Source organism: Mchenga conophoros, linkage group LG4 (genome assembly GCF_057382185.1).
Source record: "Mchenga conophoros isolate Kocher_MC1m ecotype Shallow Benthic linkage group LG4, M_conophoros_male_GT1.1, whole genome shotgun sequence".
Taxonomy (NCBI): domain Eukaryota; kingdom Metazoa; phylum Chordata; class Actinopteri; order Cichliformes; family Cichlidae; genus Mchenga; species Mchenga conophoros.
Genome location: NC_140529.1, coordinates 24,474,105 through 24,489,453, shown reverse-complemented (window position 1 = coordinate 24,489,453; position 15,349 = coordinate 24,474,105). Strand labels below are relative to the sequence as shown.

Genomic DNA, 15,349 nt, shown 5'->3' with positions numbered 1-15,349 from the left:
GTGTTAAGTCTTAGTTCATTGAAATGAGAGCCATTAGTTTATGGATATGTTTTTCAGTTTTATCTTTGAGCCTTATATAGCACAATATTTTTTATTGCAATTTCAGAATCAGAATTTTTTTCCTGCATTACATTGGTTTCTTTGGGTGTCATGAATAATAATACACCAGCATTACTATCAGCTTCTACTTCAGCTACTAGTTTATAATTTTATTTTTTGTTGTTTCTAATCTGTATATGCATGCAAACATTTGATTTTGTATACAGTTCAATAAACCTTGATTTAAGTGTTTTTGTAAGATGAAAATGTTTTTCAAACCTTGTTCTTGTCCTTTACTTGCCCTAAAACTAAGCTGCTTGATAAAAACTACTTACAGGTTGCAAGCTTCAACTAACACTAAATCACAATCTGAGATATGCATTTTAAACTAAAACTAAACACTATATACACATACGGCCACTGCTGTCAACTGCTTGGAGTCCCCCTTCCTTCTCCTGTGTATCTCCTGGGCAACTGCAGTGTGATAAGATAGCCCTTTGTTCACAAAACTTTGACTTGGAAAGTTACCTATGAAAGATTTCCTCAATATTATTATAATTTAGTTTAATTTCACATTCTTTTGATAGCTTTTTCCCTCTTCACTCATTAAAATATAAAAATTTAAGTTTTGAAATTGTAAAATATATGAATCAAATTTTAGAGTCAGTTTCACAATATAATACTGCAAATCACCAAAACTATTTCCAGTAAACAGTTGTTCATTTATCCATTTCAATTTAAGCTAATATATAGATACAAATTAAATGAAATAATTTAAAATAATTTAAATTACTAAAAGAATCAAATACAGAAAAATAATATTCTTCCTTATAGATCAATAACAATTGCTGCTACTTTAATTCCCTGCGTACGTTGGGCCAAGGAGGAGGAATAGCTACGATTTTTAAAGTCATTTTAAATGTAAGCAGCTATCAACCCCGTCATTCACCAGCTTTAAACTGTCTGTGTTTCAGCTGGGCTGCTCCAAAATAAAATAAGGACTTTGTGAATGACTTCTTGGCTGAATACATGCCAAAATATGATTGTGTTCTTATTGTTGGGGATTTTAATATTCATGTGTGTTGTCCTGATATGCCCATGGCAAAGAGCTTTTTAAATTTATTCTTTTAATCTGGTGCAATGTTTGACTGGTCCCACACATGAACGTGGACACATACTTGATCCTGTTTTAACTCATAGTTTTTATGTTTTTAACGTAGAGATTTGTGATGCTGTGTTTTCTGACCACAGTCCTGTAATGTTTGAAGTTCCTCTTGCCTGTACCTCAGTTAAACCTCATGCTGCTCCTGGGTTTTCAACAGTTTTTAACCAGAACTGTACAATCCCAGAGTTTTTATGCAGCCAGACTGAGGAACTGAGCTCATGGTTTTATTCCACCTGTTGGACTGCTTTGGACACTGTCGCTCCATTAAAAACCAAACTGCCTAAAGCTAAATCTGAGCCCTGGCTGAACGACATGACCCAAGCTGTCAGATGTGAGTACCGTCAAGCTGAACGCAAGTGGGAAAAGGACCAACTACAAGTGTCATTCGAGATGCTAAAGGACTGTTGGCTTCAATATCAAAAAACTGTAAAAGATGCCAAAAGAAACACTTATCTGACATTATTCTGTCAAATTGTCACAACCCATGTGTTTTAACTATTAACTCTGTTCTTAGTGCACCACATATCGACTGTATCAAGCCCTCGTCTGAAGCCTGTGAAAATTTTTTACATTTTTTTTATTGAGAAGGTCTCCTCCACAAGGGCTCAAATCTTGCCTTGTGCTCATGACCCCTCAGTCTCTGCTTCCTGCTTTGCTGTCCTTGACAGGTTTGAGCCTGTGACTATGTCCTTTTTAAAGGAGACTGTTGGTCATTTTAAGCCTGAGGTTTAGAGGTTTTCCACACTCTAACCGTGTGTTCACACCGAACGCGATAGAGGCGGCCAGAGCGTCAGGTTTACATGTAAAGTCAATGGAAAAAGCGCGATGACACGCGATTGCGTGTCCCGCGAAAATTTGGAAGCAGATTTGCATCACGAAAACGTGAGAAACGGGCGTCAGTGTACGCGTCTGGCGCGTTTGGCTCGCGAATAAAACCATGTGCGTCAGTTTTTGTGTTGCATTTTGTGCATACGCGTGTTTCACGTCTACCGCTTGAGTTGGAAAAATCTGAACTCCAGCGTCAAAACGTGCCGCGACAACCAATCAGGAGCCTGGTGATGTGGCTCTGACCTTGGTCAAAGCGGCAGATCCATCAACACTGTGGTGAAAAAGGCCCGACAGCGTCTCTACCACCTCAGACACTTGGGAGACTTCCGACTGCCCTCCAAGGTGCTCAGGAACTTTTACTCCTGCACCATAGAGAGCATCCTGACGGGGAACATCTCAACCTGGTTCGGGAACAGCACCATGCAGGACAGACGAGCGCTACAGAGGGTTGTGCGATCAGCTGAGCACACCATCTGCTCCGAGCTCCCTGACCTGCACTCAATCTACAGCAGGCGGTGCTGGACCAAGGCCAGGAAGATCGTGAAGGACCTCAGCCATCCCAACAACAGACTGTTCTCTCTGTTGAGGTCAGGAAAGCGATTCCGCTCCCTGAAGACCAACACAGAGAGACTGAGGAGGAGCTTCTTCCCGCAGGCGATACAGTCTCTCAATCACACCACCACATAGTACTGACCCACACATATGGTTTTTACACACACACTGGACATTTGTTTACACTAGTGGCCACTGCACAACTACACCGCGTGGTCATCAAATCAAATCACTCACTTAAATAAATCACTTTTAAGCATATTTGCACTGCACAAGACACTTAAATATGTGGATTGCACAACCCTGGACATTACATTTCTTTCATTACCATTTATTACTCGTACAGCTGCTATTATTGTTCTGTATTTCTTCATATATTCTTTTATATTTTCTATATTGTGTATTTTGTTGTACAGTTATTTTATTTTTAACTTTAATTTTTATATTTTATTTTATTCTTTCCTAGTTAAATTTACCCTTCATTTTAATTTTCATATGTATTTTCTATCCTATTCATAGTCTTTTATTTTAGGTCACGAGCAGTTGCATTTCACTGCATATCGTATTGTGTATGACTGTGTATGTGACAAATAAAATTTGAATTTGACAGTCTCAATGGAGGATTTTGAAGGACATCTACCAATTCGGAACCACAATAACTTTTCTGGCTGATTGGAGCTGGCTCGGACCTGGCTTATCGAAGAACAAGAAGCAGCTACAGCTGTTCAAAATCCCACAAGGCCGGCCGACATGATAGACGATAGGCAGGGCTATGCCCTAAAGGCTTTTTGTATAGTGTCCTGGCACACTGGCCCAGGTGTTGCCAGTGTCACTGATTGTAAATGGGAACTCCGCCTCTTCAATGCCTGCAAACAAGACACACATGACCCAAAAGGAAGGCAGGGTGCAGTGGGTCGTCACAGTGAGAATACACAGCAGTAAAAACACTGTAAGTTAAAACAAGGATTTGATCAGTTTGATCTCCTTACTGATAAAATCCATCAAATATGATTACACGTTCTCGAGTTAACAGGAAGTGAAAAAGCTATTCCAAAATAGTTATAGAATCCGGTTGTGCCCTCTTGCACCTGAAGCTGCTGATATAGTAATAATTTTCAATGTGTATGCACTAGCAGTAACAAGAAAACATGTATCATGAGGATTGATAAGTATATCAATAGAGAGTGTGAAAATGGCCTAATCATCCTTGCATAAAAAAAGCAAAAAAGAAGGAAAAGTCTTCTCAGATGGTCATGTGCAGGGAGGCATTGTTAAGAGCAAATAGCTAAAGGACGTGGTGTAGTACACATGGAAGGTCTGATAAAAGTAGAAAATAATTCAGATTCCTTGTCTGTCCGTTCGACAATCGCACCACTTGTGGGAGTAGCTTAAGACCATTCTCTGCACTCAACAGAGCAAAGCTGTGGAGTCCGACTGCCAAGGTCAAGCTGTCTGCTCATAGTTCTCATCACTGCCTCCCTTGTCTCAACAGAAAATAAATCAATTATGTTCCAAAATTAAGAGGCAGGAGCCAAATATAATCTGCACTAGTGTTTAAAGGTTTATGAAAAGGGCTGGGTGTTTTGTGCATTCTTGTGATTTTACAGAGCTACTTAGGGAAATCTTCCATATAGGTCAATCTCCAGTTGCACATAATTTGAGTGCTGGCCATTTCTGTGTGAAGTTTGGACACTCTTCCCATTTTCACAGGGGTTTCCCTCTGAAGACTCCACCTTCCTCCCACAATCCAAAGATGTGTCAGACACTTCACATTTCAAATTGAGCATTTTAATGAATTAGAGAATATTTCAGAGATCAGGAATATTTATGGACCCCTTACTCATTTAGATAGATGAATTAATCATTTAACTCACAAAATCTCATAAAACAACCAGCAACACATCAAACATCTTTAAGCAATAGTCCCAATAATGTCCGGTTAAACTCTCTCGATGTACAAAATGTTAGCTTGTTGTTAACTTTGATGTGAAAACCGCCTCAGCTAATGATGTTGACAGTAGTGATGGGACGTTCTGTATCGAGGCTTCGGAGCGTGTGTCGAGTAATGGAGGGGGCGTTTCCGCGAAGCGCGTATCGAGGCTTGCTTCATTTATGGGAGGAGCTGAAAATGATGACGTCCGAAGCCTCGCTGCCCGGCTGTACCACGTGACTGGTTCATGAAGCGGTTCGAACTTTGCCGCAAATAATCATTTTCCATACTGCCAGCATAAATATACACAGTATACTGCCATCACTACACTATAGGTGTTTTACACACTCCTTTTGTTGTTGACATTTACAGGCTGTGTGCAAAATGCCACACTCTTCAAATTCATGCCAGCTATTATTTTTACGTCCAGTAGGTGTCCTGCTAGAGCAAATGAAGCTTCATGAAGCTTCGCGTTGGGGTGAACCAATTGGATGAAAAGCTTCAGTGCTTCATGGGGCTTCATCTGCCCATCACTAGTTGACAGAGCTGATTGTGCGCTAGCAGGTGAAAGAAGAGCAAAGAGAGTAAAGACACACACACGCAAACACACAGACACATTCCTGTGGGATTAGTCAAAAGATTATGAGCACAAGTGTTTCCCATTCAAACAGGCTCGAGAACAGGAAAAGCTCAGGTCATCGGCCTGGCTTTTGGTTATAGCTTAATATTTAAACTGGGTGCACGTGTTAAGTGACGGCTGTGTGCAAACAGGAATAGGACCCAAGGTGCAGACTCCAGAAACAAACTTAAACCGAAACAGCTTTAATATTGAACTCAAACATAACATAACTGGAAAAAAGTCAAAATAAACGAACACCGGCGGACTGACAAAACACACAGCAAAATAAACGGTAGATCGCAACACGGACACAGAGAAACACAGGGCTTAAATACACAGAGGGAGCAATCAGGGAATGAGTAACAGGAGGGAAACACAGCTGGGACAAATCAGAACTGACGAGACCAAAGAAGCGTAACCTGAACACACTGAGATAAGACAGAGACCTTCAAAGTAAAACAGGAAACACATAACACAGACTGAACAAAGACACAGACTCACATGCAGGCACTACAGAGGGAACAGAGACGTGGGACCAGGGCAGACACAGACACTGACTGGACACGGGGATATAGGAACTAAGGATACACAGAGACGCGAACTAGACAAGGGGATACAGGTGACAGGGGAGACAGAACAACTAGAGAAGACAGACATAAACCATAAGACAGAACTCAAAGAAACCAAAGACTAGAAAGTATAAATAATATAATAAACTCAAAAACCCTGGGTCAACGACCCAGGCATCCTAACAGCACGATGGATTGAAAGTGAGAGTATCAGTCATTGCTGTATTAATAAGGCTCGGTAAGTCGGACAGATCTAGGTTGGCTGTACCCACACACAGCATAACACAAACACACTCGCTCAGCCTCCTCTCATGTGTGTCTTTCTGTCTGTCTGATCTCTGTAAGGTAACTGGTCACTGAGGCAAGATTTATAGCTAATCAGTCTGTATTGGCAGCAGTCTGCCATGGGCTGAGCCAACTTTAGAACATGGGGGAGGAAAAGAAAACAAGGCAAGATGGGGGAGATTAAAAAGGAAAGAGTAATGCACAAATAAGGAAACGATAGCGTAAATAAAGGTAAAGATCGAAACAGAGCTGAAAAGCCTGATTTAAAGAGGTAAAGAAAGAAGAGGAGGATGCGGGATAGGTGATTTGGAGGGGAAACTGGAGCTATTGATCTCTCACAGTACTCACATATGCAATTCAAATCACAGCAAATATATTCCTTTCACAATACTTATCTTGCTCAGTATGTCTTTGCATTCATGTATGTTCAGCAGTGAGAAAGAGAGATTAAAGGAAGGTTAATTTGTACATGTCTTCATGTGAGGGAAGCCAGCGCATTTCCTCATTTCCAAACTCTAATCATTCTCATAAAAGATATTGGTGCATGCTGATAGGTCTGGTTATCTGTGTGAGAATGTGACCAAAGCTTTTATCAAGGTGAGCACAATTGGTGTATTTATTTATATATTCTTTATATCATTATTTTAAACTGAAAAAACTCTAAAAATAGGACTAATAATAAGTAAATAAGACTAAATATAGTGTGTACTTTTGTATACAATTTTACAGTAATGAATTAAAGAAACACAGCAGCAGTTATGACATGAGTGAACCACAACCATAAAGTAAATAAACAAATAAGAAGCTTTTTTTTATCTCCATGTGTCTCTCCATAAAACACCCTCACACACACACACACACACACACACACACACACACACACACACACACACACACACACACAGTCACTTGTCTTGCTTAACCATGCTACATTTCCACACAATTTCTCAAGCAGTGTAAGTACAACAGCCTAGCCACCAAATACTATCTGCTTCTATAACTGTGCTACTATCATGGCTTTTGTTGTCCATGTCCTGTGCTTTCATCTCGAGTACCGTTCTGTAACGCCACCTCAGCAGGCCAGTCTTCACCATCTGACTAAACTGCAACCGCGCAGTCACAGATGGATTCTTCTTAAGCCCTACAGAACAGCCTTCAACTGCCAGCTATCAGCTTCCATCACCACATAACCACAAAGTAACCACTGACAGTGAGAGAGAGATGTGGGCAAAATGGGGAGGATGCAGAAGTGAGAGAGAAAAAGGTGCAGAATGAGAGGAGGTGAGAAAGGTCAGAAAAAATTAGAAACAAGTGCAAAGTGTCCAGATCAGATTTTTCCCTCTCTTGTGCTTTCTCTCCTTTTTAAATCCACACTCTCTCTTTAAATGTCTGCTTCCTCTCCTTTAAACCCAAACGCACTACTGCCACGGTAAAAAGACAGAGCGAGCCCCGGAGAGCAGCGCCATCATCCCCATCGAAACAGCCAAACAGCCAGGCAATATGCTAATGAACTTCTTAATGACTGCTAATTAAAACCCATTTAATTCAGAGACACTTATCAAGCTCTAAGGAAAAAAAAGCATGCAAAAATTTCCCAGGAAGACAAGCAGAGTTATGGCCACCTTTGGTATTTGTCAAAGCCTTCCTACTCCTTCCCCTCCTGTTTTGCCCTCCTGTCTGTCTCTGTCACTCTGTCCTGCCGGCTCGATTGCCTCTAATGGACGTGCTTTATCTAGGCTGACCTAACCATTGTCAAAGGGAGCAGAATTTGTGAGCTTTTAGAGTGGGCACACTCAATGAGCTAGGGGGTTGGGGGCAGTCACGACTGGGAGTAAGTGGCGGGTGCAAGCAGGTGGGGCGTTGCTTGGCAAGAATCCATCCATGCAATCTCCAGGCCACTTCGTTAGCCACCTCGTACACATCTACACGTTTCTCCCCTCTGTTCTCAGCTATGCAAATAGGATGCCAGCTAAATACTTAATGAGAAGTGAGATATGAGCATTTGAACCATCTGTGGAATGCAGAGAACTAACTGCTAAAATCCAAATGCATCTTATTGTAGCCACTGAAGATTCAAGGAAACTTTTTTTTTATTAGAAAACTTTCTAAAATAAATTCTTCTTTTTCTCTTCACTGTGTTCATTCCTCACACACACAGAAAAGATGGGTAGATACATTGAGAGAAGCTGCAATTGACAAAGGGAAAACAAAACTGAGAGAAAGTTAGAGATAGAGCGAGCCAGAGGGAGTGTGCCCCCTCAGCCCTGGAGGAGAAACCAGAAAGGGCCACTTTAAAAATCGCTTAACACGCTCCACACAAAAGACAGCTCAGGAAACTTGAGCCGTGTTTGATTTGAGTGTCAGGGTGGGAGGTACCAATCTGCAGACATGTCGGGCACAGGTGGTGAAACAATCAAACAGCCCTAAACTTATATCACCCACGGAGATACAAAAAGCTCGGTCACATGCACAAACACAAAAATACTTAGGCACAGTTTTTTTCTGAATAAAATAAATCCCACTAGTTAACATGTTAACATGATTGATGGGCTATGATTCTGCAGGGAGCGTGGAACGTCTGTCTGCACTGAAGCTGTCCTGCTGCTGCCTGCACACAGACTGACACACAAAGAAAGATTCAGGGAATGAAACAGAGAGAGAGAGGGTGGGGGTGGGGGGGAGGGAATGGAATGGAAATATGAACCATTTCAGACTTTCACAGGAAATCTAAAAAAGAACCCCAAAAAGTGGATCTATGACCATGTGAGGGCTCAATCACACTTTCAGACTCCTGATGTGTTTGCTCCTTCCTTACAATGTTTTTGAAAATGAAGGGTGACATCACACATGATACGAAACTTCAATTTCGACTGCACAATCCCATGTGCGGCAGTACAGATAAACTGCTATTTGAGAAGCATGAGAAAAAGAGTGAAATTTCAGCAAAGTAATCTGATATGGGGAGGTAAAGTATGATGCAGCATTGTTCACCGCAAGGATGTGGCATGGGGAACATAACACAAGGCAATCAGAATTTAATCTCCATACAAGAGGACTCAAACACTGAGACAACTGACCTGATTAAAACACACACACACACACACACACACACACACACACACACACACACACACACACACACACACACACCTACACAATCGGTAAAGAAATATACTTGTCTAACCCACCAACAGAATAATGAGGTACCATCCTTAAGATCACAGCTTTTACTTTTCATGTATTTAGGGGTACATTTCGTTCTGCTCAAAATATTTAACTAAATTTAAATATGATTTTCACAAAGACTTGACACTTAACCAAAGACACAATGCCTAAGATGAGTAAGTAACAGACACTAAACCAACTTAATTTCCAGTTGACCGGAGAGGTTCACTGCATTTGGTCTTCCACGATGAAAAAGTGAATAAATTTCTTCATAAGTAGTACGGTGTGGCATACTAGTACAAATATTAGGTTGTCCAGAACATGCATTTGCCAGGTTGGTAATTAGCTCCTCATTACTTAGAATTTGAGCCACAAGATTCCGTGCGGACTGGCTCATAGTGCCATTCCTCACAGGTACAAACAAGGAAAACACTAGATGGCGCAAGCGCCTCCTTGACATCAAGTTTCATTCCATACATTCAGAAGATCATTCTATATATTCAAGTTTCATTCTATATATTCAGAATTTGATTGCAATATATATATAATATTTTCCTAAATGGCATTACGGATGGATGGATGGATGGATGGATGGATGGATGGATGGATGGATGGATAGATAGATAGATAGATAGATAGATAGATAGATAGATAGATAGATAGATAGATAGATAGATAGATAGATAGAATGTAGCAGTATTTCAGTAAGTGTCATAGTAATCCAGAAGTTAATAAATGTGCAAATCATAGGGTATTAAAATAAGTTTTTTGCTTGTAACAGCATATGGTAAATTTGGTACAGGATGTGCTCAGGATGTGAAACTCATGATCATGGGCCTTATAGCAGGAACAACAGGAAACAGCTCAGGGTGTAAGTGAGATATATACATACATACTTGTCTAAATGGCAATAACCCACCAACAGAATAATGAGGTACCATCCTTAAGATTGTAATTGATATTTAACAAAAAAGATACAAATCAAGAATGTTTGTGATAATGGAAAAAAATTTCATTGAGTAATATAATACATACATAGTAATCCAGAAGTTAATAAATGTGCAAATCATAGGGTATTAAAAGAGGTTTTCTGCTTGTAACAGCATATGGTAAATTTGGTACAGGATGTGCTCAGGATGTGAAACTCATGATCATGGGCCTTATAACGAAAACAACAGGAGACAGCTCAGGGTGTAAGTGAGATGTATACATACGTACACACACACACACACACACATATATATATACACTCAACAAAAATATAAACGCAACACCTTTGTTACTGCTCCCATTCCCCATGGGATGGACGTAGAGACCTAAAATTCATTCCAGATACACAATATAACCATCCCTCCCAAACAGTGGTCACAAATCAGTCCAAATGTGTGGTAGTGGGCACATCTGCTATATTGAGATAATCCATCCCACCTCACAGGTGTGCCACATCAGGATGCTGATCTGACATCATGAGTAGTGCACAGGTGTACCTCAGACTGCCCACAACAAAAGGCCACCCTGGAATGTGCAGTTTTTTGCGCTATTGGGGGTCTGGGGACCCAGAACCGGTCAGTATCTGGTGTGACCACCATTTGCCTCATGCAGTGCAACACATCGTCGCATGGAGTCTATCAGATTGTCAATTGTGGCCTGTGGAATGTTGGTCCACTCCACTTCAATGGCTGTGCGAGGTTGTTGGATATTCGTGGGAACTGGTACACGCTGTCGTATACGCCGGTCAAGCACATCCCGAACATGCTCAATGGGTGACATGTCCGGTGAGTATGCTGGCCATGCAAGAACTGGGACATTCTCAGCTGCCATCTGCCCTGAACAATGTGAACCATGATTCATCCGTGAAGCGCACACCTCTCCAACGTGCCAGACGCCATCGAATGTGAGCATTTGCCCACACAAGTCTGTTACGGCGACGAGCTGGAGTCAGGTCAAGACCCCGATGAGGACGACGGGCATGCAGTTGAGCGTCCCTGAGACGGTTTCTGACAGTTTGTGCAGAAATTGTTTGGTTGTGCAAACCAATTGTTCCAGCAGCTGTCTGGGTGGCTGGTCTCAGACGATCTTGGAGGTGAACCTGCTGGATGTGGAGGTCCTGGGCTGGTGTGGTTACACGAGGTCTGCGGTTGTGAGGCCGGTTGGATGTGCTGCCATATTCTCTGAAACGCCTGTGGAGACGGCTTATGGTTGAGAAATGAACATTCAATGCACGGGCGACAGATCTGGTTGACATTCCTGCTGTCAGCATGCCAATTGCACGCTCCCTCATTGCTTGTGGCATCTGTGGCATTTTGCTGTGAGACAAAACTGCACATTCCAGGGTGGCCTTTTGTTGTGGGCAGTCTGAGGTACACCTGTGCACTACTCATGATGTCAGATCAGCATCCTGATGTGGCACACCTGTGAGGTGGGATGGATTATCTCAATATAGCAGATGTGCCCACTACCACACATTTGGACTGATTTGTGAATAGTGGGTGGACGTCCATCCCCCTAAAGCAACTGGGGTGCACCTGCCTTGACATAATAGTTCCACCTGAGGTGTTGCTCCATTTTTCTGTCCTTCAGTACAGTCCATGTGACAAAATAATATACTGCATAAATTGGTCATGTTTCCAAAGTCATTGTGAATATTCATAGTCACAGAAAATCACAAATAAACAAATTAAATAAATTACATTAAATGATTAACACAAAACTGGCCATGTATTTTGGGTGTGCCACATTTATCCTTATTCACCAAGAGAAATCTGATTGGAGCTTTATGTGTTAATGTAGATGTTGCTGTATTTAGTGGATAAGGCGTGCTGGACAACATGAGGGAGACTACTGAATTCCATGTGCACTAAAAGAAGGACATGTTTGAAGAGGCAAAAAAACACCATGTTGGCAGAGTTGCCTGATTTGATGGTTTGTCATGTTTTATAAAGAAATATTATCATTATTTTGTTACACATGTTCTTTTTAGCCACAATTTCACTTAAACCCATTTTACTCTGTGTTAGTGGAATAGGTCTATACGAAACTGTACGTTACTATTAATATTTCAGTATTCAGTATGAGAAGCTTCTAAATACACATCTGAAGAAGTCATGTTTGACTCAAAAGCAATATTTTGATCTATGATATATGATTACAGTTTTAAATTAGGTACACATCCTGAAGTCGCCGGAGAAAACCATGATGGAATCCACTGAACATTCAAGGCTGAGGAGTGAGTGCTTACTCCCAGGTAAACAGAATAGTTTCCTGTGATTACAGTAGTTCCAGTTGTTTAATTATGCTTTCTTACTTTTCTCTTTCTCTTTAGAACTCCTTAAATCGTATGTTCCTGCCAGAGCATTAAGATCATCTACTCAGTTACTCTTGGTGCAGCCTAGATCTCGGCTGAAGTCTAGAGGTGACCGGGCGTTTGCCCTGGCTGCACCAGAGTTGTGGAATAACCTTCCGATTGTGATCCGGGCGTCTGATTCCATCCAATCTTTTAAATCACGGTTAAAAACCTATTTGTTTAATCTCGCCTTTCCTGTTTGTTAATGCTCGCACCTGACTTTTAGACTTACTCTATTTTTTCTTATAGTTATTTTTTATGGCTTGTGCTTTTATTATGTTTTTATTTTGATATGCATTTTATATTAACCCCTGTGTATTAGTGGCATTGACCTGTGAGTATATTTGATACTTTGCTAAAGCCTTATAATACTCGTGTTACTTCTCTGTCTCTTATGTTAAGCCCTTTGGTATACTGCTGGTTTTTAAATGTGCTCTATAAATAAAGTTTGTTGTTGTTGTTATCATCATGCTTTGTTCCTATCATTGCTTTGTATTTTTTAGATTTTACATGCGTTACTGGGGTTATAAAAGCAAATACATGTAACAAATTGTAAGGAAGAATTTATGATCGATCAACAGGAAGAAAAAGTGCTGACTGTTAGTAACCAATGTGGTGGCAGATTTCTTTTCTCATATATTAATCACATATTTAATCATAGTACATAAGTTATAGTAATATCACTTTCTCACTTTACTATAGTAAGAGCACTCCTGTCACTAGTTTACATGCATGTGGAAAGTTAACACAGTGAGGCCGTTGTAATGTGAGACGTTAAACAGATAGTGAGACTCCTTCTGCTTATCAGGGATGTAAATCTTTAGGTGATGGGCAAGCAGAAAACAAGGTCATAATTCTCTCTGTGAGGGAGAAGGTATAGCCCCCCGTGAGAGGGGGGGCTATACCAACGTGTACGAGTTTGTGGAATGTTCTTTGTCTGTGTGTCTGTATATAAGATGTAAGGGCGGTGGCCACAATTCAGAGATGGTCCTGGTGTTTCACTGGGATGCTCTCTCCACATTGCAATGTGTTTATTAAACCCACTTCAAATCAAGCTCACTGGGTGTGATGCAGGTTATTGTTAAATTTTGCACGACACCAACTAGTGGAAAGAGGGTGGGATTAAAAAAGCTTATGCTTATGCTATACTTTTTTTTCTTTTTTTTTAATAATCATTATTGTTTGGTTTTCCTTTTGTTTTGGAAAACTAAAATAAACCGACAATACAACACATTACAAATACCAGGAATGTCGAGCAGTTTCATTCATATGGACTTCGTTATCTTCTTATTATTTCCATCTGTCTCTCTCACTCTTATGAAACACCGGATCCGTTAGTGCTCTGGCGCTCAGCCTGGCGCACTGGACCGAACCAAATCATGAAATAAGGAGGGGGGGCAGTGTTAGACGCTGACTCGATTTCATTATTTGCTGCCAGAACAAAACGAAATTGACTCCTGTAACGCCCCCAACACGTACCTTATGAAACAAACATGCCTTTATTCTAATAGGTTAATAATATTTTTTAAAACTAAAAGTAATTGACGGTTTACTATTTTTCTAGCGCTCATGTTATCACTTTTCTCATCCTTATGACGCCTCTGTTTGTTAGTACGGAATGAAGCTTAGAAAACGGGACATAATTGTGCGATTTTATCACTATTTTTGCTATATACGTATATAAGACAGTGTTCTTATTTCTTGTCTTTTGTTTTTAATCTGTAATAATCTGTAAACTTTAATCCATTCGATTTGTTTTGTCACCAAACAAAACCGCTTTCTACATGCATCAACACCACTTCTTCATCTCCCCCACCCCCTTTTTTGTTTTCTCAGCTCTGCTTTTCCCTGCACACACACTTTACTCTGTTTAGGTTTAGCGTTGTGAGTAGTTTCAACTTTTAATCTGAATTGAATAAAAGTTTATCTGAATATAGGATCAGAGTCACTGCATTTAAGGAGCAGTTGATTACAAAGGCCTCATTTTCAAGCAGTACTTTTAAAATTAAATATTACAGTTTATCTTTTAGTTTTAGTTTCTTGCATATGGATAATTTTGTGCGAACAAATTGGGCCTAAGTAAGTGGCTGGAGAGATTTGAAGGTGAAGTATTGAAATGTGTCCCTGATGGGTACAGATATTGATACTGATGTGATATGTTAACTGTGAAACATAAAATCTTTTACTAAAAGTGCTGCAACATTGTTCTGCAGTCCAATGTAAACATTTTGTACATTCTCCAGAGCCGTGGGTTGTGCCAGGAAGTTGGGGGTGGGGAGGTTTAGGGTGTAAGAGATAAAATGTACATTGCATTCCTCTTGTCACGATCTAATACGCTCTATAAAGTCTGTGAACTAGCAAACCCAGCTGCACACAGCACAAGAATAAACAGTATAAACTGAAACTGATTGGTCCGCACAGCCAAGAAATCATATCAGATCAAAAATAACTTTTTCATCCACAAAATGGGTGGAGGTGTTAGAACGGAAGAAAAAAGGATTGAACCAAAAGTGTCATATTAGCTGAACTGTTTATATTTGGTTTTTAAACTGTAAATATTTTTCGCTAGAACTTTTCTATCAAACTCAGCTTAAGTCTGAGAAAAAGTACTCTCCTCTCCTTCTGTTCTTAAAGTGCAATAATATTTAAGTATTTTGTCAGAAAATTTTTTATTCTGTGTCCAGTGTTCAGTTGAGGTACTGTTGCTGCCCATCTTAAATTGGGGTTTAGACAACTTGCCTCATTCACCCATTTACGCCGATTCATACAACCACTTTTTCTGTGCTCTTTACTTTAGACTTTCTGAATGCAGGATATTTTATTAAAGCTATTTAGCAGTTATTTTTCTGTTATC

The 15,349-nt window shown here is 40.4% G+C and overlaps 1 protein-coding gene across 1 annotated transcript in view; it reads left to right on the top strand.

The window, feature by feature from the left end:
• Positions 1-290, top strand: part of LOC146576133 (nuclear GTPase SLIP-GC-like) — a 22,434-nt gene extending 22,144 nt beyond the window's left edge. Inside the window, exon 22 of the mRNA XM_085271177.1 lies at positions 1-290. This exon is cut by the window's left edge and continues 297 nt beyond it. The gene's annotated coding sequence lies outside the window, so the exon portion shown is untranslated.
• Positions 291-15,349: the final 15,059 nt, after the last annotated feature.